This window comes from Eurosta solidaginis, chromosome 4, assembly GCF_040869045.1.
Source record: "Eurosta solidaginis isolate ZX-2024a chromosome 4, ASM4086904v1, whole genome shotgun sequence".
Taxonomy (NCBI): Eukaryota; Metazoa; Arthropoda; class Insecta; order Diptera; family Tephritidae; genus Eurosta; species Eurosta solidaginis.
The window spans coordinates 242,217,964-242,245,642 of record NC_090322.1 but is presented as its reverse complement, the minus strand read 5'-3'; the positions used below and the strand labels follow the sequence as shown (position 1 = coordinate 242,245,642).

At 35.7% G+C, this 27,679-nt stretch overlaps 1 protein-coding gene across 5 annotated transcripts in view; it reads left to right on the top strand.

Annotated features, from left to right (window-relative positions):
• The window catches only part of Tob (Transducer of ERBB2), a 128,018-nt gene that overhangs the window by 61,476 nt on the left and 38,863 nt on the right, over window positions 1-27,679 (top strand). For all 5 annotated transcript variants that reach the window (XM_067785282.1, XM_067785284.1, XM_067785283.1 and 2 more), the window contains one exon: window positions 9,066-9,121. The gene's annotated coding sequence lies outside the window, so the exon portion shown is untranslated. The remainder of the gene's footprint in view (window positions 1-9,065; window positions 9,122-27,679) is intronic.

Below are 27,679 nucleotides of genomic sequence, written 5' to 3'. Positions count from 1 at the left end.
GCTACATAACCTCAAATATGGGAAATAACGGTGTTTTTGCACTTTTAGGTTAGGAAATCTCGAAAACCAGAGCTGATAGAGCAATTTGAGGCCAGATTTCGATTCATCGCATCAAAATCCTTCGAAAATATATAGTCCGGTTCCTGGGTCTGAGATGCTGTCAGCCTGTGTAATCTATTATGCCGAAGATCACGCAGTGGACTATATGGAATGAACAAATTAGATAAACCAGATCAATTCGTGCTAAAGTTTATTACATTATAGGCAAGCATGAGTGAGATAAAAGTTCTTCTGTCATGCAAAGCCTGAAGTCCAAGCAATTTGCCGTCTGGCCAGTGAAGCATACGTAAAGCAATATTTGTAAAAAAATTTTGAACTCCCTCAATTTTATAGGAGTTAGATTCATAGAAAGGATTCCATATTATTGAGCAATAGTGAACACCACTTCTGACCAAGGATATATAAAGTGCATTCAACGTCATAGTGTCCTCAAAGTCACTGGTGTTAAGTATACTGAACCCAACCATTGCAACAAATTTTGAAACAATGAAGTCAATGTGACTAGAAAAAGAGAGTTTGAAGTCAAAAATTACACCCAAGTGTTTTCTCTTTTGACAACGATTAAGAGATTTAGCATTTAGTTTTTAGATAAAGTATGTGACAGTTTTTTTTTTTTTTTTTGGAATAAGACACAACACAGCATTTGTTTGAATTTAAAAATAAATTATTGTCTGCGCACCATCCGCCAAAAGAGTCCAGATCAGAACCGTTAGAAATAGTAGGAGTGATGGGAAAACATAATGAGTAAAAAGTGCTAAGTCAGGAGAAAAAATTTGTTTTGAGTGCGGAAATTGTGCTAAGTCATAAAATAGCTGCTGGGTTGGTATGCATGATTTTTATTTATCTTTTTCAAAGCATCTGCACTCAAAAGCATTGCAATTAAGATATCCTCATTCACAGTTTGGAAAAAAGATGGGTATTTCAAAAATTGTTCAGTTTTTTTCGCCTCCTGTAAAATTCGTAAAAGTTGACTTAGCACATTTTCACATTAAGCTGACGATATGTACATATGCATGGATACATACATTTGCGAGTTAAAAAATAGCAGCAAAAATTATTTAAAATCTTTTTTTTTTTACTTTTACTAGTTTTAAAAAATTGTTACTGAATGTAAAACGAAATAAATTTACAGATTTTCTTTCATTAAATTAGTGTAATTTTGTCACACTTTGCTTGAAAGAAAATTCAAAACTCCCTTTGGCAACAAAATTTCTATAAAACTTACGAATTTTAAGAGACTTCGCACTTTTACACTAACAGACTGGAGTGTAGTCGCGCGTTCTACAATAATAGAACACTTATGCATTTCGTTGAATATTCTCGCTTACCTTATGTCACTCACGCACACAGTCTTATTACTCTTCTATTACTAGACAATAAACTTTTTCAGTGTCATTGCGGCTACCGATGCGTGCTCATCTTGGAGAAATTTTACGGCAAAAGTTCATTTCTACAATTGTAGAACGCGCGCCTACTCGTGTGACATTTTTTTATACATGTAACAAACGGATTTGTTCTGATCATCAGGTTCTTCTGTGTCCGGACTGCACTGATGAAGAATCGGAGGTGGAATACTTGACCGATTAAAAAAAAATTGTCTTTTATTATTATAAGTAAACATTTTGTTTTTTTTTTTTTAGTTATGTAGAGAAATTCTGATTTTTGGTTCCTAATGTGTTTAAATTGGTTATATTTTATTTGTGTTAGTTTTATAATAAAATCTTTTTTATTATTACCAAAAAATATTTTGCATAATATATACATTTCTTTTGAAAACCTTCTATTAAAAATGTTCTACATAAGTACATCGCACGACTACTAACGTCGCATATAGGGGCGCGCCTACTGGAGTGTTAAATAAATTCTCGAATTTCCGTATTTTTTCGTAAAAGTTTTCGGGATTGCATTTATTACAAGTCAATAAAGTGTTTCTTTAAAATGTTTATATCTATTTTAGTGTGTAATGCAGAAAATTCACTCTTAAAACTAATGAATACGAAAAAAGATCGACATTTTGGTATTTATTTTGCTATATAATTTGGCAACAAGCAACTGCCAAAAATGGCAACACCCAAACTAGTCATGATGTAGCAAAATAAAAATAAAAATAATAAAAGACAAATAGCAAAAACTCATTAAATGTTTATACTGCAATAAACAAAAAAAAATCACATAAGATTGTCACCATTCAACCATTTTGGCTAGAATCATTGCGCAAAAATTTAGCGACACCATCCGCAGTTAAAAATATACATCAACAAAAATAATGAGAGGACAAATTTGAATAAGTCAAAAAGTCAAAAAAAAACTGCAATGTGACAGCAATTGAAATGTAAGCAAAATCATAGAAAATTCGCCAAAAAAAAAAACAAATTTTACTACATATTGAGATGTAAATAAACAAATTTTGAAGCAATTTTTGCAAATGAGCTGTGCCCGTTGCGCATCGTTTGAGGTGGGGTGACAACAATTTGGTACCAGTGAAATAATTTCTCATGCATTATGACTTTTTAAATTTTGTCTACATTTTTTTTTTTAATTACAAATATCAGGGTTAAATATATCGTCAACATGAGACCATCCATCAGGAAGCTAATGAGCGTGTGTCCAGGTATTTTATTATGGCTAAGGTTGAGATATTTATGCTTTAAATTAAATGTGTAATGTTTGATATATATTGCAACGATTTTCCATTATCAAATTTGGTTTGAAACAAGAAAAAAACCTTAGGATCCATTTTTAGCGCTTGTGTTTTTGTTTCCAGAAAAAGAAGCATTGAAGGCCTTAAAGTATTTGGTTTTCACCAGAGCGAGAAGTGTGTTTCCGGTGCTGTAAAGGCTTCCAGTCTCGCTCATGTACCCTCAATATGTGCATTCTTCTTCTTGTTTTGTGATTGGTTTTTCGCATTTCTCAATATTTTCTGTTTTTTTCAACACATTTATTTATATAATTGTTTATGGTAGACTGTATAACTGACTTATACTGTTTTGTTGATTTTCCGACAGGGTGGGTAAATGATGTATATTGGAACGATTTTCCGTCATCCCTTATCAAATTTGATTTCGAGACAAACCGGTTTCGGCGTTGTGCCATCATCAGTGTCGTTTTTCGATTTTCGAATCGTTCCAATATGCAAGCTGTATACCTTTAATCTCTGTAAGTTAGTTAACTCAAGATCATTAAATTAAAAAAAAAAAACGTGAAAGTTGTTTTAAATTTTTTCTTCGATATATTTCTTTTATTGAACGGTAGCCGTCTTCAGGAAAATTGTATTTAACTTTTTTTTATATATAATTTTTTCGTCTTTCCCAAATGATGGTGTTTTATGTTTTTAATTTATTATTTCTTATTTATTTTTATATATATATATTTTTGTTATTTTTTTAGTCTCAAGAATTTGTTCTTTTTTATTTTGTATATTTCTTTATTATTCTACGTTTTTTTTTGTCAATACTCTCTGGTTGAAGAGGCGAAACGTGGTATATATTTTTATCTACCTCAAATAATTCGGGAACTTTTCTTTCAATATTTTTATACTGTTTCGTTTTTTTTTCTTTTAATTAAATTAAAAATGTTTTTTTTCTCTTTTTTATAACTAATATTATTTTTTTTCCCTTCTTCGTCAATAATCCGCTTGAAAAGGCCTTTTCTTTAAACCGTGGCACTTATTTTCAAATAATTTTTTAATTTTTTTCGCAAATAATTCAACTTTTTGTTCTACAGTCTTTACAACTTAAAAATTGTTTTTTTTTTATTTATTTTTATATATATATATTTTTTTTTTAATAATACGGTTGATAATACAATGTGAAAAGCTCCCAGTCTATGTTTTCGAAGTATTGTCTGCTTCTTCTTGTGTTGGAATAGGTTTTTCGTTCTTTTCAATATCTTCGTTTTTTTTTTTTTTATTTCTTAAATTTTCTTTTTTTGTGCGATAATACAGTTGTATAGTTCTTGCCTGCAATCCGTGCATTTTTTGACCTTCTCAAACTTTTGGTTCTTTTTTAACAGTTTTATTTTCTTTTGTCTTTTAATACTACACTTTGTACTTCTTTAAGTTTTGTAAGTTTTCATATTTTTTTTTTATTATTTCTTCTCAAAAATTTGCTCTCTTAATATCTTTTATATATTTTTTTTTAATATTTATGTAGAAACCTCATCTCTATTTTTTTCTTTCGGGGATTTTTAAAAAGTGTTTGCAATTTTGTTCTTAATATTGGTTTTTTTATTAATTTTTTTAATTTATTTATTTTTATTTGTACGCCCTGATATTGTCATTTGTGTAATTTTCTTTTTCCCATTTTGTTTTTTATTTCTACCTATACTTTTCATATATGTATAATTTTTTTATTTATTTTTTTCCAAAAATATGGTTGGAAAAGCCTTGTCTCCATTTTGTGCCATTTGTTTTACCTTTTTTTTAATTAAAATTTTTTTTGCTATTTAGATGTGATGCTATTTTTCCTTTGATTTTTCTTAAACTACTATTTTTTGATGTCCGTGCCTGTACAATTTCTTAGATAGAGGTACTGATATCATTAACTTTAGTCCTTTGATTTATTTTGTGTTTTTGCTGCATTTGTTCATTTGTTGTTACGTCATTGTTTGTTGTACTTGTGTGACTGCTTTTTATACTCAGTTGAGCAGAGCTCACAGAGTATATTAACTTTGATTGGATAACGGTTGGTTGTACAGGTATAAAGGAATCGAGATAGATATAGACTTCCATATATCAAAATCATCAGTATCGAAAAAAAATTCGATTGAGCCATGTCCGTCCGTCCGTCTGCCCGTTAACATGATAATTTGAGTAAATTTTGAACTATCTTCATGAAATTTGGTATATAGGTTCCTGGGCACACATCTCAGATCGCTATTTAAAATGAACGATATCGGACAATAACCACGCCCACTTTTTCGATATCGAAAATTTCGAAAAATCGAAAAAGTGCGATAATTCATTACCAAATACGGATTAAGCAATGAAACTTGGTAGGTGAGTTGAACTTATGACGCAGAATAGAAAACTAGTAAAATTTTGGACAATGGGCGTGGCACCGCCCACTTTTAAAAGAAGGTAATTTAGAAGTTTTGCAAGCTGTAATTTGGCAGTCGTTGAAGATATCATGATGAAATTTGGCAGGAACGTTACTCTTATTACTATATGTCTGCTTAATAAACATTAGCAAAATCGGAGAACGACCACGCCCACTTTTTAAAAAACAAATTTTTTAATTCAAATTTAAAATAAAAGTTAATATCTTTACAGTATATAAGTAAATTATGTCAACATTCAACTCCAGTAATGATATGTTGCAACAAAATACAAAAACAAAAGAATATTTCAAAATGGGCCTGGCTCCGCCCTTTTTCATTTAATTTGTCTAGGATACTTTTAATGCCATAAGTCGAACAAAAATTTACCAATCCTTGTGAAATTAAGTAGAGGCTTAGATTCTAGGACGATAACTGTTTTCTGTGAAAAAGGGCGAAATCGGTTGCAGCCACGCCCAGTTTTTATACACAGTCGACCGTCTGTCCTTCCGCTCGGCCGTTAACACGATAACTTGATCAAAATTCGAGATATCTTTACTATACTCAGTTCACGTACTTATCTGCACTCACTTTGTATTGGTATATAAAATGGCCGAAATCCGACTATGACCACGCCCACTTTTTCGATATCGAAAATTACGAAAAATGAAAAAAATGCCATAATTCTATACCAAATACGAAAAAAGGGATGAAACATGGTAATTGTATTGGTCTATTGACGCAAAATATAACTTTAGAAAAAAACTTGGTAAAATGGGTGTGACACCTACCATATTAAGTAGAAGGAAATGAAAAAGTTTTGCAGGGCGAAATCAAAAGCCCTTGGAATCTTGGAAGGAATACTGTTCGTGGTATTACATATATAAATAAATTAGCGGTACCCGACAGTTGATGTTCTGGATCACCCTGGTCCACATTTTGGTCGATATCTCGAAAACGCCTTCACATATACAACTAAGGGCCACTCCCTTTTAAAACCCTCATTAATATCTTTAATTTGATACCCATATCGTACAAACACATTCTAGAGTCACCCCTGGTCCACCTTTATGGTGATATCTCGAAAAGGCGTCCCACTCCTTTTTAAAATACTCCTTAACACCTTTCATTTGATACCCATATCGTACAAAAAAATTCTAGAGTCACCCCTGGCCCACCTTTATGGCGCTATCTCGAAAAGGCATCCACCTATAGGCCCACACCCTTTTAAAATACTCATTAACACCTTTCATTTGACAGCCATATCGTACAAACAAATTCTAGAGTCACCCCTGGTCCACCTTTATGGCGATATCTTGAAAAGGCGTCCACCTATAGAACTAAGGCCCACGCCCTTTTAAAATACTCATTAACACCTTTCATTTGATACCCATATCGTACAAACAAATTCTAGAGTCACCCCTGGTCCACCTTTATGGTGATATCTCGAAAAGGCGTCCACCTATAGAACTAAGGCCCACGCCCTTTTAAAATACTCATTAACACCTTTCATTTGATACCCATATTGTTCAAACGCATTCTAGAGTCACCCCTGGTCCACCTTTATGGCGATATCTCGAAAAGGCGTCCACCCGTAGAACTAAGGCCCACCCCTTTTAAAATACTTATTAACACCTTTCGTTTGATACCCATATTGTACAAACGCATTCTAGAGTCAACCCTGGTCCACTTTTATAACGATATTCCGAAAAGGCGTCCACCTATAGAACTAAGGTCCACTCCGTTTTAAAATATTCATTAACACCTTTCAATTGATACCCATATAGTACAAACAAATTCTAGAGTCACCCCTGGTCCACCTTTATGGCGATATCTCGAAAAGGCGTCCACATATAGAACTAAGGCCCACGCCCTCTTAAAATACTCATTAACACCTTTTATTTGATACTCATATCGTACAAACAAATTCTAGAGTTACCCCTGGTCCATCTTTATGGCGATATCTCCAAAAGGCGTCCATCTATAGAACTTAGGCCCACGCCCTTTTAAAATATTCATTAATATCTTTCATTTGATACCCATATCGTACAAAATAAATTCTAGAGTCACCCCTGGTCCACCTTTGTGGCGATATCTCGAAAAGGCGTCCACCTATAGAACATAGGCCCACTCCCTTTTAAAATTATAATTAACACATTACATTTGATACCCATATCGTACAAACAAATTATAGAGTCAGGCCTGGTCCACCTTTATGGCGATATCCCTAAATGGCGTCCATATATAGAACTATGGCCCACTTCCTCTTAAAATACTCTTTAATACCTTCCATTTGATACACATGTCATACAAACACATTCCAGGGTTACCCTAGGTTCTTTTTACAACATGGTGATTTTCCCTCACTTTGTCTCCACAGCTCTCAACTGAGTATGAAATGTTCGGTTACAACCGAACTTAGCCTTCCTTACTTGTTTAAGCTAGTTTTGTTGATTCCAATTTTTCTTCAGAGAAAGTATTTATTTCTTCCTTCGAATTTTCTTGTAAGCGAGTTTTAAAGGTTCGAACTTTTCTTTAGAGATAGCATTAGTTTTTTTTTTTTTTTGTTTGTTTAATGGTGTGTTCAATTTATACTTATTATTTAAGAATTCTTGAGCTTAACAGCGCCTTATAATAATTGAATATCCAATTATTATATTTTTTCTAAGATAAACTGAAAAGAAAGAAAGAAAAATTTACTGGCATACTGCGATGGTACCATTTCGAAAACCGCCACGTTATCATCGTCAGGCAATTTCGTAATGTTATCAAAGGTTTAACCGAGATTAGAACCGCGAATCACACGGTGAAACTGCAGTTGCCTTAACCACTAGGCTATCCTGCTTGTATTTGTTTCCTGGCTTAATTCAGTTTATCTCATTTCTAGTTTTTTTTTTTTACCGTCTAATGCTTTCGTAAGCCAGTTTTGAAGGCTCAAATTTTTTGTTTGGGATAGTATTTATTTCTTCTCTTTTTTTCTGCTTTGTGGTATTTTGTTTTTGTTCGCGGATTTCGCTGCTTTTAAGGCGCTTGACTGTTTCATTGATTTTTTTCTGGTAAACACTTATATTCCCAAGTTAAGACTTCTTCTTTCTAAGTACCTAAAATATGATTAAAGCTTTCGGTATAAAGGGCAGGCTCGAGGGCTTCTGAAATTAGAATCTCAGAAGCATAAAGGACTACCTCTGGTTCATAGAAAAGATGATAAATTTTCACAGATTGTACAATTTAATAATAACAGCATTATGTATGTTTGTATATGTATGTGCTCTTATGTATACACAACAATTTATTGCATGTGGGCAATCGAATAAAAGTTGCCCCACGCACACATACAAATTCAAATGGAATTATATTTTATAAACACTCAATTCGCGCTATTATTATTTTTGTGTATTTTCATATTTTCAGATATTTATTTACACAAAAATTTTTATTTAGCTGCTTCTTATTAAATTTATTGGCGTAGATATGATTTATGAACACAATTTACAACAATTTTATTTTTAAAATAAAATATTAACGATTATGTGGGTGTGCACGTTTTAATTTAAACAAAACAATGTATAATTTATAAATTTTTTTGTTTTGATGCGCTTACAAAGTGATTCATTCATAAATCAAAAATATGCACTTCATAAGTCAAACTGATTGAATAAAGATGTTAAGTAAATATGAGGCGTCAAATGCATTCAATTGATTAGGTGTTGCGGTGCGAGGAGATTTTGATGTGGGGGTTATAATTAATTACAAAAGAAAATATTTGTTTATTGTTATAAATATGCAAAAAAGTTGTACTTGAATTTCGAAAAGTAAAAGAAACTTTTATTCTTTTACTTAAACAAAATTACAAAAAGCATTCACAAAAAAATGAAATACAAAAATTTTTATTTTTTTTTAATATTTGTGCACAATTCTCTTATATAAATTGTAATATTTTATTAAATTTTTTTTTTTTTTTTTTTTTTCAGAACTGTTTTTCACGCTCAACAAAGAATTTCCAAGGCAGCAATATAATAAAAAGGAGGTAAGATCAATAATTTTGTATGTTTAGATTAACCTGGGTCGATTTGTATGGACGAAAGTAGACCGATATCGCGCCATCGATTTTTCAATAGGATTTGGGCTGATGAAAAAAAAGTTCCACTACGCATACCCAAAATAATTATTTTCGAACCTGCGAGAAAAAAATGGCCAAAGGGCAAATTTTTCTAAGAAAACACTCCCCAAAACCCAAAAAATATTTTTTTTTTCAAAAAACTGATGTAAAAACGTTGGCGATAACAGCTTTTCTTTTTTAATTTTTTTTGGTTTTTGGGGAGTGTTTTCTTAGAAAAATTTACCCTTTCGCCATTTTTTCTCGCAGGTTCGAAAATAATTATTTTGGGCATGCGTAAATCGACCCATTCTAGTGTAGATACTAAGTAAATTATATAATTAATTTATAATTATATTTATAAACCACTTTAAGACCTGGCAACATTTTCTTAACCTAATGATAAGGTATGTACGTTGGCTTTTCCCTAATGTGGGCCTTCTTCAATTTTTCTTGGTCATTTCAAAGGGGTTGTAGAAACTCTAAGAACCAGTAACCCAATCAGTTGTGACTTCAGTAATAAAAGTAAAAAAACAGCCTCGGTTCTTATTACCTGCCGCATTTTGGATCCAGGTTCTTTTTTACATCCAGTCACGTTACAAGTTCTTTCTAGCATCTAAGTTGTTACTTTTTCGAACCGGATAAATATTCTTTACTTTGTTCTTTCTTGAATCCGTTGATTTTTCCGGATCCTTTTTCTTAAATCTCGTTCTTTTTGGAACTGGTTGGAAAAGCGGATATTACTGATTACTCTTTAGGAACCAATGACTTCCATGAGTTCAGCTATCTTCTATTTAGATCCGCTTTCTTTCTAGAAACAGTCACTTTATTGGAACTGCTTTCTTTTTTTGGAGCCCGCTACTTTCTTTGAATCGATTAGTTTATTAAACCGGTTACTTCTATTAGATCCGATGCTTTGTTTTCGCCATCTTCCGTACACAAAATTTTGAAATGTTAGTTTAGAGAAATTTTTTTTTTAATCATATATATATATATTTTTAAAGGTTTAAAGCTTTCCGAACAACTTTTAAATGTTTTCGATTTTATTTGGTCTATGCTAAATAAATACTTTGACTCTTAATTTAAAAAATATTTTTTTTTTTTTGAAAACTTTTATTTGGTTTAGTACTTATAAAAAAAACAAAATATTTTTGGTTTTTTTTTTAATTTCTAGTCTTTTTCCCAAAAAAAAAAAGTTCAGTATTCAGAACTCTTTTCTTGAAAGCAAATAAGCTTAAAAAATAGTTTCGAAATTTAAGAAAGAAGTGTGTTTAATATTGGAAAAAATTCTACTTTAGTTGGAGCCTATACAATTTTTTATGTTACCAAAAAAGTTTTCTCAAGATTTTTTTCAATATAAAAATATAATTAAAAAAAAAATAATAATAATAATAGTAAAAAAATATTTTTAGTTTCTTATATTATCATTTTATATAAACCTTGAAACAAGTTTTGGGAAATTTTTTTGGAATTTAAAAAAAAATGAATTTTTTACAGTTTATGTTAAAGTGCAATTACGTTTAGCTTAATTCGATGTATTTCCAATTCTTGTGAAACCCAAACACTCAAACACTTCTTTGGAGCTTTGCAAACTTTTTTTGGAATTTGTCAAAAAAAAATTCTGAAATTCTTATATTTTGAAGTGCATCTCAATTTAGCTGAAACACCATATGCTTCCAAATCTTGCAAAAAATGCATCTTAACTTTTGATTTCTAACTTTTTTTTTTTAACTGAGGCAACTAATAATTTTTTTTTTGTTTTAAAATATTGTATGAGCTTTGAAAAAATTTCCCCCAAATATGCATACATATACATATAAGCTAAAACGATTTCTACATCTTTGAAACCCCTTGGAGCTTCCCAATTTTTTTTTTTTTTTTTTTTTTAAATTTTCCAAAAGAACTAAAAAATATTTTTCTACAATATCTATGTCGAAATGCATTTATATTTAGTTAAAACACGATATTGTTTCAAGTTTTGGAAAAAATGCATCTTAGCTATAGATTTCTAAATTTTATTTTTATGTTTTGCTTTAATTTAGGCAACACTTAATTGTTTTTCATTTAAAATTTTTTTTTTTATAATAAAAAAGTTGTTGAGCATTAAAAAATATGTCTCTGAACATACATATACATACATAAGCTAATTTTTTTTTTTTCAAATTTAAACAACACGTTTTCAACTTTTTCAAATTATTTTGCTTTGCTCCGAATTTTTATTTGCGAAATAATTTTAATAAAAATATAGTCGGAAAAGAAAACAAGTGAAGTCTACTTATTTTGGATTTTTTTTTTTTTGTTGAAACCCTAATTGAAATATTTAACCAAAATTAAAAAAAAATAAGTAAAGATGTCTAAGTTCGGATGTAACCGAACATTATATACTCAGCGTGAGCTTCAATTGTACATTTCATTTCAGATAAATTACTTTTCTACATAACACGTGGCACCGCCCATTTAAAAAAAAATGTCTCCCCATTTCCTCTTACAATAAAACTTGATAAGTGAAAGATCATTGATTCAAAACTATTTTTTGCTAAGTTATAGCTTATTATTTTCATCTACGACCCTTTCAAAACTCTTTTATATAAAAGTGGGCGTGGTCATTAACCGATTTCTTTAATTTTTCTTCAAAGCATTAGAGTAAAGGCAACCTCTCTGCAAAAATTTGTTACGATAGGTTTAACGATTTTTGATTTATGATTAATAATATTTGTAAAATCGATTTTATCACAAATAGGCGGTGCCACGCCCATTTACAAAAAAAATGTTCAATATTTTATCAAGAGTCTCAATATCAGTCCACACGTCAAATTTCAACATTCTAGGTGTATTATTTACTAAATATTCAGGTTTTTTGTGTTTTCCAAAATGTTATATATATAAAAAGTGGGCGTGGTTATCATCCGATTTCCCTCATTTTCAATACCAATTCAGATAAACTCATGCACCAAATTTGGTGAAGATATCTCAATATTTACTCAAGTTATCGTGTTAACGGACAGACGGACGGACGGACATGGCTCAATCAAATTTTTTTTCGATACTTGTTGCGTAAAACAAGCAAAATAAATGTATGTTGGGTTATTAAATTATGATGTATATGACCTTAGATGCGGCAACTTCTTATTGTACGCAACTTTATGCATTTATAACGAAAGCGGTTGTATATGAAGTAAAACACAGTAGTTTGTATAAACTTTTAACTTTTAATTACTTCAGCGGGTTGCACTATATCAATTACATTCAGTAAAAAAGCAAAGCAAGAAAGAAGATCTAAACAATGACATTTCATATTCTTTCATTACATTCCTTCTCATTGGAATAACAGGATTGCCAGATGGGCACGAACATGCCGGTCGCCTTGAACAACCGATAAGAGTTCGAAATTAAATTCACGTTTACAAATTGAATTCACATTTCAGTTACTAAAAATATCTTAGATAGTTAAATATTTACATTTCAAATACGTATGTATTAAGAGATCAACATTACAGTACAGACTCATCTTGTGTTGGCAGCAACGTTAGTTTCGCTATAGGCCGAACCAATTCACCATCGGCAGTCTTCAGTCTTACTACACGTACTAATCCGTCTGCGCCAGGATGACACTGAATGACACGCCCAAGTCGCCATTTAGTAGGTGGGCTAGTTGGATCGTGAATGATAACGACGTCATCTTCCTTTAGATTTGCGGAGGAACGAAACCATTTAGCCCTTTGTTGTAGGTTGACGAGATATTCGTTTCGCCAACGGGACCAAAAATGTTGTCACATTGCGCTAATAGCTTGCCATCTTTGACGCAACCTTCCTGAGAAATTTTCGGTATCAGGTTCAGCAGCGCCTTGATTGGCTCACCAATCAAGAAATGACCAGGGGTGAGAACTTCCAGGTCATCGGCATTAGCAGAGTGCCAATAGAGCGGTCGAGAGTTGACGCAAGCTTCAATTTCCATCAACAGCGTAGAAAATTCTTCGTATGTTAATAATGAATTACCCAGAAGCTCGTTTCAGGTTATATTTAACTCGCTTCACCCCTGTCTCCCAATAGGCACCCATATGTGGCGCGCTCGGCGGGTTAAAGTGCCATGTCAATTGCATATTTGCCAGATACGAGGTAACTTTTTCATCTCCCAAGCAGCGGTGGTAGGCGGCGTATAACTCTTTCTCAGCACCTACGAAATTGGTGCCGTTGTCCGAATAGACATGCTGGCAATAACCCCTTCTATTTATAAATCTCGAAAGAGCGGCAATAAACGCTGGTGAGGAGAGATCTCCGACGAGTTCGAGATGCATTGTTCCAGTACTCATGCATATGAAACTGCATATATATGCCTTGCATGATTTAGCTCCTCTGCCTTGAGAGAACTTGATAAAATAGGGTCCTGCAAAGTCGACAGCGCTGTGCAAAAAACATCGATAACTTGTTAGGCGGCTGCTTGGCAGATCCGACATCGCTTGACCTAGCGGTTGACGGTTTATACGTTTACATTTTACGCAGTTGTGGTAGACTGCGTGAACGAGATTCCGAGAACTCATAACCCAAAAACGACGTTGAAGAACGGTTTGCATAATTTGCGGACCGGCGTACAGCGTGCTGCGACGAATGTCGAGAACTATTAGCTTAGCCAGTACTGAGTTTTTCGGTACGATTATAGGGTGTTTGACGTCTGCAGAGACCGAAGCACGTTTTATCCTCCCGCCAACATGGAGAATGCCCTCAGGATCCAAAAACGGTTGAAGCCGGATTAGAGTACTTCGCAATGGTATAGGTTTGTTTGACCTGCAAGAAACAATCTCTTTCGGAAAAGCGTTAGTTTGGATATACTTTACCAGAGTATTTTCAGCGTGACGAATTTCACCGCAGGTGAGAGCGCCAGTAGTGCGCTGACTGCTGATTGTTTGTAGCTTTTTGATGAAACGTATAACGTAGGCCATAACCCTCTTTAGTTTAGTGTACGAATTATATCTTGCTAATAGGTCCCACTCTTCCGTTGCTTGAGTGAGATGCGATGCGGACTTGGTATTTCGTAATTCGGAACTAGCAGTTGGATCGAGTTTCATCATTTGTTCCAAATCTTCGTTCGTCTGATGTTGCCACTGATTTTCACCTTCGGATAGCCAACTTGGGCCTTGCCACCAAAGACAATGCGAGAGTAGATACGAAGGTGTTAATCCTCCAGATGCGCAGTCCGCCAGATTATCCTCTGAACGGACGTGTCGCCAACACTGAGGAGCCAAAACTTCCTGCACAGCGGCTACGTGGTTCGCTACGAAGACTGACCATCGACTTGGATGACTTTTTAACCAAGCTAGCGTTATAGTCGAGTCAGTCCACGCATATAACTTTTTCATATTACCACCGAAGCTTAGCTGGATCTGCTTGACAAGTTTAGCGCCTAGATGCGCTGCGCACAATTCTAAGCGTGGAAGGGTCGTACTTTTTAAAGGCGCGACTTTTGCGCGTGCGGCGACTAAAACTACTTTAAATTTTCCATCGAGTATTTGCGTGCGACAGTAAAGTGTGGCAGCGTAGGCGCGTTGCGATGCGCCCGTGAAGACATGGTACTCAGCGTGATCGTAAATTTCGCCGGTGCCAATCCAACGATTTAATTTGAGTGCAGTGAGTTCAGGCAACTGGTGACGGTAAGCAAGCCGTTCCTTTGCGACATCGATAGGCACTGGTTCGTCCCAATCAACATCCGCTCGCCAAATTCGCTGCAGCCAAATTTTCGATAAAATTGTACAAGGTGCGATTAATCTGAGTGAATCGAAGATTTTACTTGAATCCGACAAAGAAGCTCTTTTCGTAAGAACTGCAGGCAGTTGTGTTAAGTTCACTGCTATCGATAAATAATCGTCGCTCGTGTCCAAATAGTACCCAATGTACGTACTTCATCGCCGTCAGCCAACAAGTGTGAAATTTGCTTCGATGCGTGCGGTATATTTTCCTTAAGCTCATTGCAATTTGTAGCCCATTTACGTAACTCGAACCCAGCGTTAGATAGAACTACGGTTATATTAATTTGCAGCTTCAGTGTCTTTCACCACAGCATGGTGTGGCATATAGAAGCTTTTATGCGCTGGCGCGTCACCCACGAGCTCCATGTGACCCATACTTAAGAGCTCCCGCATAAACTCGGTGTTTGTCGACGTAGCTCGTCATCCATAGCGAAACGTTTTTCCATTCGTAGCAAACTTCGTATAGATATATTTCTCGACTCACCTAAGGGTACAGACTCCTTAAAAGGCAGGCGAACTATATAGCGCCCATCTTTGGCGCGACGACAATGCTGGCGAAAGTGATTTTCGCAAGCCTCTTCTTCATTAGTTCAAAATTGCTTAGGCGGAAACTCCTCGAGTTCCCAGAACTTACTCACCAATCTAATGAGTGGCACATCACAATGAAGTGAGAGAAGACCAGTATTGGGACTGGATGAATGCATGGCTTTTCCGAAAAGTACCCAACCGAAAACTGTGTTTTGTGCCATAGGTGTATTAGGCGTTCCCTTACAGAGCCCAGATAGGAAAAATTTGTCCATTTCGTCCATCCCTATTAAAACATCGATAGGGCCAGGTTTGGCGTAGTGCCGATCAGCGAGATCGAGATTTTGTATGTGCGGCCAAGATGGCATCTGTACACAAATGCTAGGTAGATCGTTTGTGATCTTCGATAATATAAGCGAATTGACGGTAAAATTCGTAGCAGAGATCGAGGTGTGAGTGAGAGCACGGTCCCTCCTTTAACTTGACCACCATCTGACGAACCAATCCCAGTGAAATGAGCTGCCGAAAGTTTTCTAGGTAAACGAAGGCGTTGGATGTAGGCCTCTGTCACGAAGCATGCATGTGCCGTTGTCAAACAACACTCGTGCGGGTTGCCATCGACCTGCATGGTCTTGCAGGTAGACTTCCGCAGTTGCCAACAAGATGACCTTGTCAGCTTCAGCGTGGTGAGATGATACACAACCAAGATGCGGTGCCTCAGGGTTGGCATTTATAGACGACGTTGCGGTTGAATCATTCATTGTTGAAGACGTAGAATTTTGTATAAAAATATTGCTTTGCAGCTTTACAAACGGAGAAGCATGCACATTTAGATCAGCACCATGAAGTAGGGTGTGATGTCGACGTCGGCAGATGTTGCATACTGATGAACTACGACACTTTGCTATAAAATGACCTTTGCTCAAACAATTGAGGCAAGCGCTGTGTTTCTTAATAACTGCAAACCTAGAAGCGGCATCTAATTTACGAAAACTTGGGCAAGCGTAGATGTTGTGTTTGGCATTGCAATGCATACAGGGTGCTACGTTCGCTACGGCACTAGAGTTGGAAGACGGTGTGTGCTGCTCACCAACCGCATAAAGGACGTTTGTTGTAGTCTTCGCTGCTACTTTGAGCTGACGCGCTCCTTGGGATGTCGTCGACAGTGTAGTAGTCGTCGGCAACATTTCGAGCGACCGAGCGCGTATTTCTAAAAATTCGACCAACTCTTCGAAGGTAGGCAAAGCATTCTTTACTAACGAAAGCTCCCATTGTTTTCTGGTCTCGTAAGCCAGTTTTGAAACCATGATGTGAATGAGCCAGTCGTCCCAAAATTCGACAGGCCTACCTAACGCGCGAAGTGAACCAACGTGCTGCATAGTTAAGTTCAGAATTTGCTTAATAGCCTTACCAGTATCTCGCGGTGCTTTTTCGATCGCAAAAATAGCTTTAAAATGAGCGTTCTTCACCGCACGACAACTCTACTTCTTGTTGAGCGTCAGCGAATCGGAGCCACTGCTCCTCGAGAAGTTGTAGATATGTTTCTATCGATTCATTATCTAAGGCCAACTCATCCTTTTTGCTTGTTACCATATATCGCTTGATTGCATTCAATGCAGAATCGCGCACCTTTAGTTTTGACATGGCGTGATTTGCAAATTTGGGGTTATGTTATACACGTGAAAATGTTACTACTAAATGTGTATTTAAACCCGCACTTTTACCAGCAAAAACCCTTGATTAGCTTTAGAAAAGTTTTACGTAAGTTTATAACCTTTTTTCAGCAAAAAAATTCAATTCCGATGAAATTTAGTTGCAGATTGTGACTCGCAACTATGTATGTGTGTACGTGTGCCGGCACTATCCGGCTCGAAGGATCAGCTTGTTGGGTACAACAAGCAAAATAAATGTATGTTGGGTTATTAAATTATGATGTATATGACCTTAGATGCGGCAACTTCTTATTGTACGCAACTTTATGCATTTATAACGATAGCGGTTGTATATGAAGTAAAACACAGTAGTTTGTATAAACTTTTAATTACTTCAGCGGGTTGCACTATATCAATTACATTCAGTAAAAAAGCAAAGCAAGAAAGAAGATCTAAACAATGACATTTCATATTCTTTCATTACATTCCTTCGCATTGGAATAACAGGATTGCCAGATGGGCACGAACAATACTGATGATTTTGATATATGGAAGTCTATATCTATCTCGATTCTTTTATACCTGTACAACCAACCGTTACCCAATCAAAGTTAATATACTCTGTGTGCAAAGAAATCTGAGTATAAAAAAAATTTCAAGCACTTTTTAAAAAAAAATTTTTTGTCAAGCACTTTTTAAAATTTTCTTAAATAAATATTTTTTGTTAATGGATGCCAAGTTCGATTCGAGTTCAAGGCCTATGACAATAATTGTTTATGGTAATTATTGTTTTTTTTTTTTTTTTAGTTTTTCTGATTTTACAAATTTCAAATATTTAAATTGTTAAAAATTTTATTTTTCATGACTTTTTTGTCTATTCGCCTTAGATTTATGCTTAGAAAGTGGGACATTCCTCGCATTTGATTTATTTTTGTTAGTACCTTGATAAAATCCAATAAACGCGCATTACTAAGCAAACCAAAAAATTTCACAAATCAACGTAATTGTAATTGAAAACAAACAACTCAAATAATGTAATTAAATTCTCTTTTTCAGTTACATTTCCGTGTTTTTTTGTTCGCGTTATGAGCACACGACGCGACATAACAATAGAATCATTCATTCATGATTTGCGCATAAGTTAAAGTGTGATCGTATATGAATATATAAACGCAGATAGAATACATTTGTATAAGCATACATACATACATATGGGGTAAGTGTACATATGCACATACATACATAGTGACAAATTTCATAACATTTCAACTTTGCACTCGTAACTCTTTTCACACAATAATCATTTATTAGATCACAAAAAAGGGAGGACAGTGATTTGAAACAGACATGCATACAAGCATACATACACATACATACATATAAACATTAATAAGTGACATTCATACGCTCAGACATCCGGCGGGGGTGTTTTCAAGCGACGCGATCAAGCGATAATAAAATGCTTAATTGACAGAGGACACATTCAATTTCATTCAGCACTGAAGCGACACATTCGCACATACATATTCATATAATAAAATAATCATAAAAACATAGTAAAATATCGTCTCGGCATTCATTAACAAATCACGTGAACTAAGCTTTAAAAGTATGTAAATACCTAACAACATTTTCCCACAACCAACCACTTAAAGCTTACACCGTGGCGTATACGTAACCTCTTTGTACTGCGCTGCTATACTAAAAGTCGAATGATGCGCGGGCAATATAACCGGAAATGTACATATGTATATGGCTATATATTAACACATATGCATATATGTGCGATTGACAATAACAAGATACACATAATATTTAATTTTTCTAATAGTGACGGAAATTTTCAATGAGTACTCAAACGAAAATGAAAACCTACAACGATGCTTTCAATTCAATCACGCGCATCCGATAGTTGCGGCAGTCGGTTAATTTGCTGAAAATCTACTTGAACATATAACAATGGGCTGGTGTAAAAACTATAAGGGGTGAGCAAGCCGAAGTGATGCGAAGTACCCCTGCTGATTTGAGAATGAGTGGGCGTTCATTCAGTTTGTTTGCTTTGTATTTATTTGAAATTTTTGCGGGGAATTTTCTGTCAATTGAGTAAATTACAGTGAGTGTGCACCGTCCGTTTTCTAACGCTGAAAATACAGTTTAGCAGTATTTCGAAGTCAATGTAATTTAGAGTAAGAATCAAAGTGAAATATCAGAACAGTTTGTCTTTAAAAAAGATCAAGTCATAAAATACTTGAAGGCACACAGCAGTCACTTAAATTCTTTTTTTTTATTTTCGATATTTTATGGAAAAACTTTTATAAATTTTGTTACTAAAACTATGCAAACAAATCTCAAAAACTTAATTTACGAAATTTGACAAAAATCGCCACTCCAATTTTTCGGTTCGCTGCTGTGTAAGGCAACAATATCAGCTCGAACAAATAAGTCGCGTTTCCCTAATTTTATTGCAAAAAGACTTTGTTAGACTAAAATTTATTTTACTAAAAAACTGGATACCCAAATTCGATTTTTTTTTTCGAAAACGTTTTTCAGTTTCGTGTATCTTGTTTCAGCTACAAAATATGGAAGTAAATATATCAGAAGATTAATTGACGAAATTTGGTTAACATTTTCACTGCTACTTTTTAGTACGCTACTATAAGTCTCTTGTTAAATGTTATTGATTGAGTGTCATAAATCAACGATTTCAGCAATTGTCATCTTAGAAGTCGGCTACAAATCACACTTAAAATTTTTTGCCATGTCACAAGCGAGCCAGAACTGGAACTTGAATCGAAATCTACACGAGAATCGGTATCAAAATTTAAGCCAAAGGTGGAACCAAAACTAAAGCTGGAACCGGGAATGAAACGCGAAACTCAACATAAATTGGAAACGAAACATAAATGGGAATCCGTTCAGAAGCCGAAAATGGAACTGATTCTGAAGCCGAAACTGAAATTGAAAGGGGAAACCCAACTTAAATTGGAAATAAAACAGAAAAGGGAATCGAACCTGAAGTCGGAAAGAGAACTCAATCCGAAAACGAAACTGAAAGGGGAAACCCAACTTAAATTGGAAACAAAACAAAAATGGAAATCGAACCTGAAGTCTGCAACGGAACTGAATCTGAAACCGGAACTATACTCGTATTTCAAACTTAAATTGGAATCGAAATTCGAACATGAGTCGGAACTGAAACTGGAATAAAGCCGAACCCATAACCGATACTGATATCAGAACCCGCGTTTGGTTCGAATCAGACGCAAACCACAAATGGAACCGAAACCAAATCAGTAACCAAAATTAGAATCGGAACCAAATTCTCAATAATAGAGGGGACCCGTGTTCTGAACTTAAACTGGAACGAAAATTGGAATCATAACCGAAACCGGACTTGAATTCGAGCTTAAAATCGCACCGGGCCGAATCAAAATCGCAGTCACGATCGCACGCGGAACTAAAGCCGTACTTCGAGCTTATATCAGAACCAAAATCGAAACCGGAGCCTGAATTTGCGCCAAAAATAAACCCATACTAACTCAAGCCGAAACTAACTTAAGCGAAAACCAGACATCGGACTTAACTCGAATCACAACTGAAATTGGATTGAAACCTAAATCAAATCAAGAGTAGAAGCTGTTATTAAAATTTAGTTCGAAACTGAAATAGGAACCGAAGCTGCAACTTAATTTGAAGTAAACTCGATATCATAACCTAAGCGGAAAACAAAATTTGAACTTGGCTCGAATCAGAACTGAAACGGAAATAAAACCGAAATCAACTGAGGAGCTCTAGTGGGAAACGAAACCAGAATCTAAACCGAACCTGAAATCGCAAACGATACCGGAGTCCATTCTTAAATCGAAACTCGATAATAAACAGTAACAGACAATTGAAACTGAAATTCGAAATATTAACGGAAATCGGAGTAGAAACCGAAGACGGATTCCACATTGTGACGGGAAGTGCTTAAGAAACAGGAACTAAAATGGAGCGAAATTGAAACCGAAATTGATACCTACACTCTCCCAGTTGAGGATAGTTTAAATTTAGCACCTTTTTGTACACCTCGTAGCAATAGCCTGGTCCGTTTTGCTGTGGTTGAACTAATCCCTCAGTGCATAGAAAAATGTCTGCTTGGTAAGGGTACCCAGGTCATCAACATAAACAACCATCCTCTAGAGAATGAAACAAAAGCACAAGCCCAACTCTCCACTCTTTGTTGTTGTTGTTGTTGTAGTAGCACTGCTTCGCCCTACCCAATAGGTGCGACCGATCACAAATTTTCATCAATATCCTCTAACGGGAGTCCAAGAAAACTTGCTGTTTCAACAGGGGTGGACCATAATGTGAGGGGTGTTAAAGGCGTTGGTTCCATATTACAATTAAAGAGATGGTTCGTGTCATATGGGGACACATTGCAAGCGGGGCATACATTTTGTATGTCGGGGTTGATTCTGGATAGGTAAGAGTTTAGCCTGTTACAGTATTCAGAACGAAGTTGAGCTGGAATGACTCGTTTTTCTCTGGGGAGTATGAGTTCCTCTTCCGCAAGTTTTGGGTACTGTTCTTTGAGTACTGGATTCACCGGGCAATTCCTGGCATAAAGGTCCGACGCCTGTTTGTGGAATTCACTGAGGACCTGCTTGTGTTCTTTTGCTTCATACGGCTGAGTTCTCAGGTGCCGTATTTCCTCATCATGCTTACGGAAATGACTCATTTAGTTCCTAGGCGGTGTTGGCTCATCAATCAGATGTCTGTTGGGATGTCCAGGTTTCTGGGTATTCAACAGGCACTGTTTGGTTAGCATCTCATTTCTCTCCCTGATGGGGAGTATTCTCGCCTCATTATGTAGATGGTGTTCTGGGGACATAACGAGACAGCCCGTGGCGGTTCTGAGAGCAGTATTTTGGCAGGCCTCTAGCTTCTTCCAGTGAGTAGTTTTTAGGCTCGGCGACCATATAGGGGACGCGTGGCATGCAATCGGCTGGCCAATTGCTTTGTATGTGGTAATGAGCGTTTGTTTGTCTTTTCCCCAAGAACTGCCAGCAAGGGATTTGAGGATTGTTTTACGGCTCTGGATTTTCGTTACAATTGCGGCTGCATGCTCGCCAAAATGTAGATCCTGATCAAACATCACACCCAAGATTCTGGGTTGTAGGACAGTCGATAGCGTAGTGCGATCGACGTGGATATTCAAAATGGTGGACATTTGGGACGTCCATGTTGTAAAAAAGGTAGCGGGGGATTTAGACGGTAATAATGCCAGGTTTCGCGAGGCGAAAAAACTGGAGAGATCAGGGAGGTAGACGTTTATTCTGTTGCAAAGCTCATCGATCTATGGGCTTGGGCCTGTGGCCATTATTGTGCAGTCATCGGCGTAGGAAACGATAGTAACTCCTTCTGGTGGCGAAGGTAGCTTAGATATGTAGAAATTAAAGAAAAGTGGGGATATAACACCACCCTGTGGCACCCCTTGTTTAATTCTTCTTGGTTTTGATGTTTCCTTTCTAAATTGCACCGATGCCTGCCGACCACCCAGATAATTTGCGGTCCACCTTTTAAGACATGGGGGAAGCGTAGACCCTTCCAGGTCTTGCAGTAGCGTGCCATGGTTGACCGTATCAAAAGCTTTTGATAGGTCTAGCGCAACGAGTACTATTCTATGGTGGGGGTTTTGATTTAAACCGCAATTTATCCGGGTGCTAATGGCATTGAGCGCGATGGTGGTGCTATGGAGTTTACTGAAGCTATGCTGATGACAGGCTAGCTGCAAATTTGCTTTGAAGTAGGGGAGCAAAATGGCTTCAAGCGTCTTGGCTACTGACGATAGGAGAGATATTGGGCGATATAACTAACCTATTTTAACTGGTTTTCCACACTTGGTCGAAAATATCTTAAGACCCCCTAACCATTTAAGAAAATAAAATAAATAAAGGGCACAGCATAGCTCCTATGAGATTTAGGCCCAGCCTTTTACTTTGTTCTACAAAATGGCTTAACAGGACCTACATATTTTATGCCGATTCTGAACGAAATCTGCAAGAAAATGCATTTTTGCTGAGAAGCTTTTCTTGACATAAATTAACTGGGAGAGCGTGACAAGGCCCTACAGAAGGCGACTATGATTCGATTTTTATTTGATTGAAACAACTTTTTTTTTTAAGATTTTTATGTTGCTTTTACCGGGAATTGAACTAGGGAACCATGGTATGATAGGCCAGCATGCTACAGCCCTTTCACGATACCTTTAAGTTCAAATAAAAATTATTTAGGGATGCATTTAATCAAAACTTGATTATTTGATCATTATAAATAAACAATTAAATAAAGTGATTAATTTCAATGTTATTCACATTTTGATTATTCATAGCATTATTTATTTGATTAACCTGAATTCTAAGTAAATAATTATTTATTGATAGAAAATTTAATTGTCGCTAACACCACCACTTTCGGAAATAATTTAATCAGAATCTGATTAATCAGTCATTTCGATTAAACTAAAAAATTGTTAATTACGTGGCATATTATGTATAACGCAACGAGTCGCATACTCTCGCGTGAACTCACCTCAGTGAGTGATAGTAAGTCTGATTGCTTTTGTGAAATTTTTGGTATTATATAGTGGTGAGTGTGAATGCCAGTGACTGCGACGCAAAGTTTTACGGCGTCATACATAATCTGGCCCTGAAGTTTTTCTAATCGACTAATTGCATATCCTCAGTGTATTCAGCAAAATTATCTATGTGATGTTCCCGCTTTCAAAGATCTGCCGTTGTTACTCATATGTCAAATTTTTGTTGTGCATTGTTATCATCAATTTGCAAATTTCATAATATTTCAGCATCTCTGTAAATTTACCTGACATGTGTGCCTTTTATTTGTTCTGCGCTGCTTTCTTTTACCTTGAAAAGATAATGAAAATTATTTAGTGAATATTTTCTGTTTTTGAATTTTTCTGTTTATTGGTCATTAAATAATTCTTTAGATGAGTGTGTGTGTTTGTGTGCACAGCAAGAGGTAATAGGCGAGTCTTCTTTTAGAATGCGGTGAAAAAAAGAATACTTAAATTGTTTTTCATTTGTTTGTACACTATTTACATATCAACTTTTTAGATTGTTCGTTTTTTTTTTATTGTTTGCTTTCTTTGTTTTGTTTTTGTTAGACTTTTTTTCATTTTATATACAAAGCTAGATATTGTGTTAATATTGTCTATTTTCATTTTATTATTTTTTTTTTTTCTATGTTACGGGTGGGTCTATGGGTGCATTGGCTATATCCTATGACCTTGAATGAGTATTTAAATTTGTGAAAAGAAAATTATTACAAGATTTTCAATTACTTTGTTTACTTGTTTTGCTTTGGGTCTATTATTATACCTTTCATGAAAATGAAATGGTATGTTAAGTTCGGTATGACTTTCAAAATTTTAAGTACTTTAAGGAGAAGAGTTAGACCCAGCAATAAGTACACGGAAATTAACAGGATGACAATTTGAGTTGATTAAGCGATGTCCGTCTGTTCGTCTGTCTATCTGTTTGAACGCAAACTAGTCCCTCAATTTTTGAAATTTGGTGAGCAGATATATTTTCGTCATATTTGGAACCGACCACATATATAGCCCATACAACCGATTTTACGAAACAGAGGGATTTGCCATTTATTCCTCATTTTACGAGCTGGAAGATTGAAATATCACAAGCCGTTGAGACATAAGCCATACATTATTGTCTAGACAAATTTTCAAGATCGGACATACACTTTTGTATATACAATATATCTCCCATACAACCGATTATTCTTCCTTAATTTGAAATAAACTCGACATCCCAGGTCATCAGCATAAACCACCATCCTCTAGAGAATGAAGCAAAAGCCCAAGTCCAACTCTCCACTCTTGGTCGAAAACATCTTTTGACCCCTTAAATCTTTAAGAAAATAAAAATTTTACAGACGCAGCATACTTCCGAGGATACCGAGCTTTATACTTTTTTGGCGTAACAGGACCCATTTTTTCGATATATATTTTTTTTTTTACTCAGTTGAGCAGAGCTCACAGAGTATAAGAACTTTGATTGGATAACGGTTGGTTGTACAGGTATAAAGGAATCGAGATAGATATAGACTTCCATATATCAAAATCATCAGTATCGAAAAAAAAATTTGATTTAGCCATGTCCGTCCGTCCGTCCGTCCGTCCGTCTGTCCGTTAACACGATAACTTGAGTAAATTTTGAGGTATCTTGATGAAATTTGGTGTGTAGATTCCTGGGCACTCATCTCAGATCGCTATTTAAAATGAACGATATCGGACTATAACCACGCCCACTTTTTCGATATCTAAAATTTCGAAAAACCGAAAAAATGCGATAATTCATTGCCAAAGGCGGTTAAAGCGATGAAACTTGGTAGATGGGTTGACGTTATGACGCAGAATAGAAAATTGGTAAGATTTTGGACAACGGGCGTGGCACCGCCCACTTTTACAAGAAAGTAATTTAAAAGTTTTTCAAGCTGTAATTTGGCAGTCGTTGAAGATATCATGATGAAATTTGGCAGGAACGTTACTACTATTACTATATATGTGCTAAATAAAAATTAGCAAAATTGGATGAAGAACACGCCCACTTTTTAAAAAAAAATTTTTTTTAATTCAAATTTTAACAAAAAATTTAATATCTTTACTGTATATAAGTAAATTAAGTCAAAATTCAACTCCAGTAATGATATGATGCAACTAAATACAAAGATAAGAGAAAATTTCAAAATGGGCGTGGCTCCGCCCATTTTCATTTAGTTTGTCTAGAATACTTTTAATGCCATAAGTCGAACAAAAATTTACCAATCCTTCTCAAATTTGGTAGGGGCATAGATTCTATGACGGGTTCTGTTATCTGTGAAAATGGGCGAAATTGGTGGAAGCCACGCCCAGTTTTTATACACAGTCCACCGTCTGTCCTTCCGATCGGCCGTTAACACAATAACTTGAGCAAAAACGGATATATCTTTACTAAACTTAGCCCACGTACTTATCTGAACTCACTTTATCTTGGTATAAAAAATGGCCGAAATCTGACCATAACCACGCCCACTTTATCGATATCGAAAATTACGAAAAATGAAAAAAATGCCATAATTCTATACCAAATACGAAAAAAGGGATGAAACATGGTAACTGGATTGGTTTATTGACGCAAAATATAACTTTGGAAAAAACTTTGTAAAATGGATGTGACACCTACCATATTAAGTAGAAGAAAATGAAAAAGTTCTACAAGGCGAAATCAACAGCCCTTGGAATCTTGGCAGGAATACTGTTAGTGGTATTGCATATATAAATAAATTAGCAGTACCCGACAGATGATTTTCTTGATCACCTGGTCCACATTTTGGTCGATATCGCGAGAACGCCTTCACATATACATCTAAAGGCCACTCGCTTTTAAAACCCTCATTAATACCTTTAATTTGATATCGATATCGTACAAACACATTCTAGAGTCACCCCTGGCCCACCCTAATGGCGATATCTCGAAAAGGCGTCCACCTATAGACCTAATGCCCACCCCCTCTTAAAATGCTCAGTAACACCTTTCGTTTGATACTCATATCGTACAAACATTCTAGAGTCACCCCTGGCCCACCCTAATGGCGATATCTCGAACAGGCGTCCACCTATGGACCTAATGCCCACTCCCTCTTAAAATGCTCAGTAACACCTTTCGTTTGATACCCATATCGTACAAACATTCTAGAGTCACCCTTGGTCCACCTTTATGGCGATATCTCGAAAAGGCGTCCACCATATCGTACAAACACATTCTAGAGTCAACCCTGGCCCACCCTAATGGCGATATCTCGAAAAGGCGTCCACCTATAGACCTAATGCCCACTCCCTCTTAAAATTCTCAGTAACACCTTTCGTTTGATACCCATATCGTACAAACATTCTAGAGTCACCCTTGGTCCACCTTTATGGCGATATCTCGAAAAGGCGTTCACCTATAGAACTAAGGATTACTCCCTTTTAAAATACTCATTACCAACTTTCATTTGATACCCATATCATACAAACACATTCTATAGTAACCCCTGGCCTACCCTAATGGCGACATTTCGAAAAGGCGTCCACCTATAGACCTAATGCCCACTCCCTCTTAAAATGCTCAGTAACACTTTTCGTTTGATACCCATATCGTACAAACATTCTAGAGTCACCCCTGGCCCACCCTAATGGCGATATCTCCAAAAGGCGTCCACCTATAGACCTAATGGCCACTCCCTCTTAAAATGCTCAGTAACACCTTTCATTTGATTCCCATATCGTACAAACACATTCTAGAGACACCCCTGGTCCACCTTTATGGCGATATCTCGAAACGGCGTCCACCTATGGAACTAAGGATCACTCCTTTTCAAAATACTCATTAACAGCTTTCATTTGATACCCATATCGTACAAACATATTCTAGAGTCACCCCTGGTCCACCTTTATGGCGATTTCTCGAAAAGGCGTTCACCTATAGAACTAAAGCCCATTCCCTTTTAAAATACTCATTAACACCTTT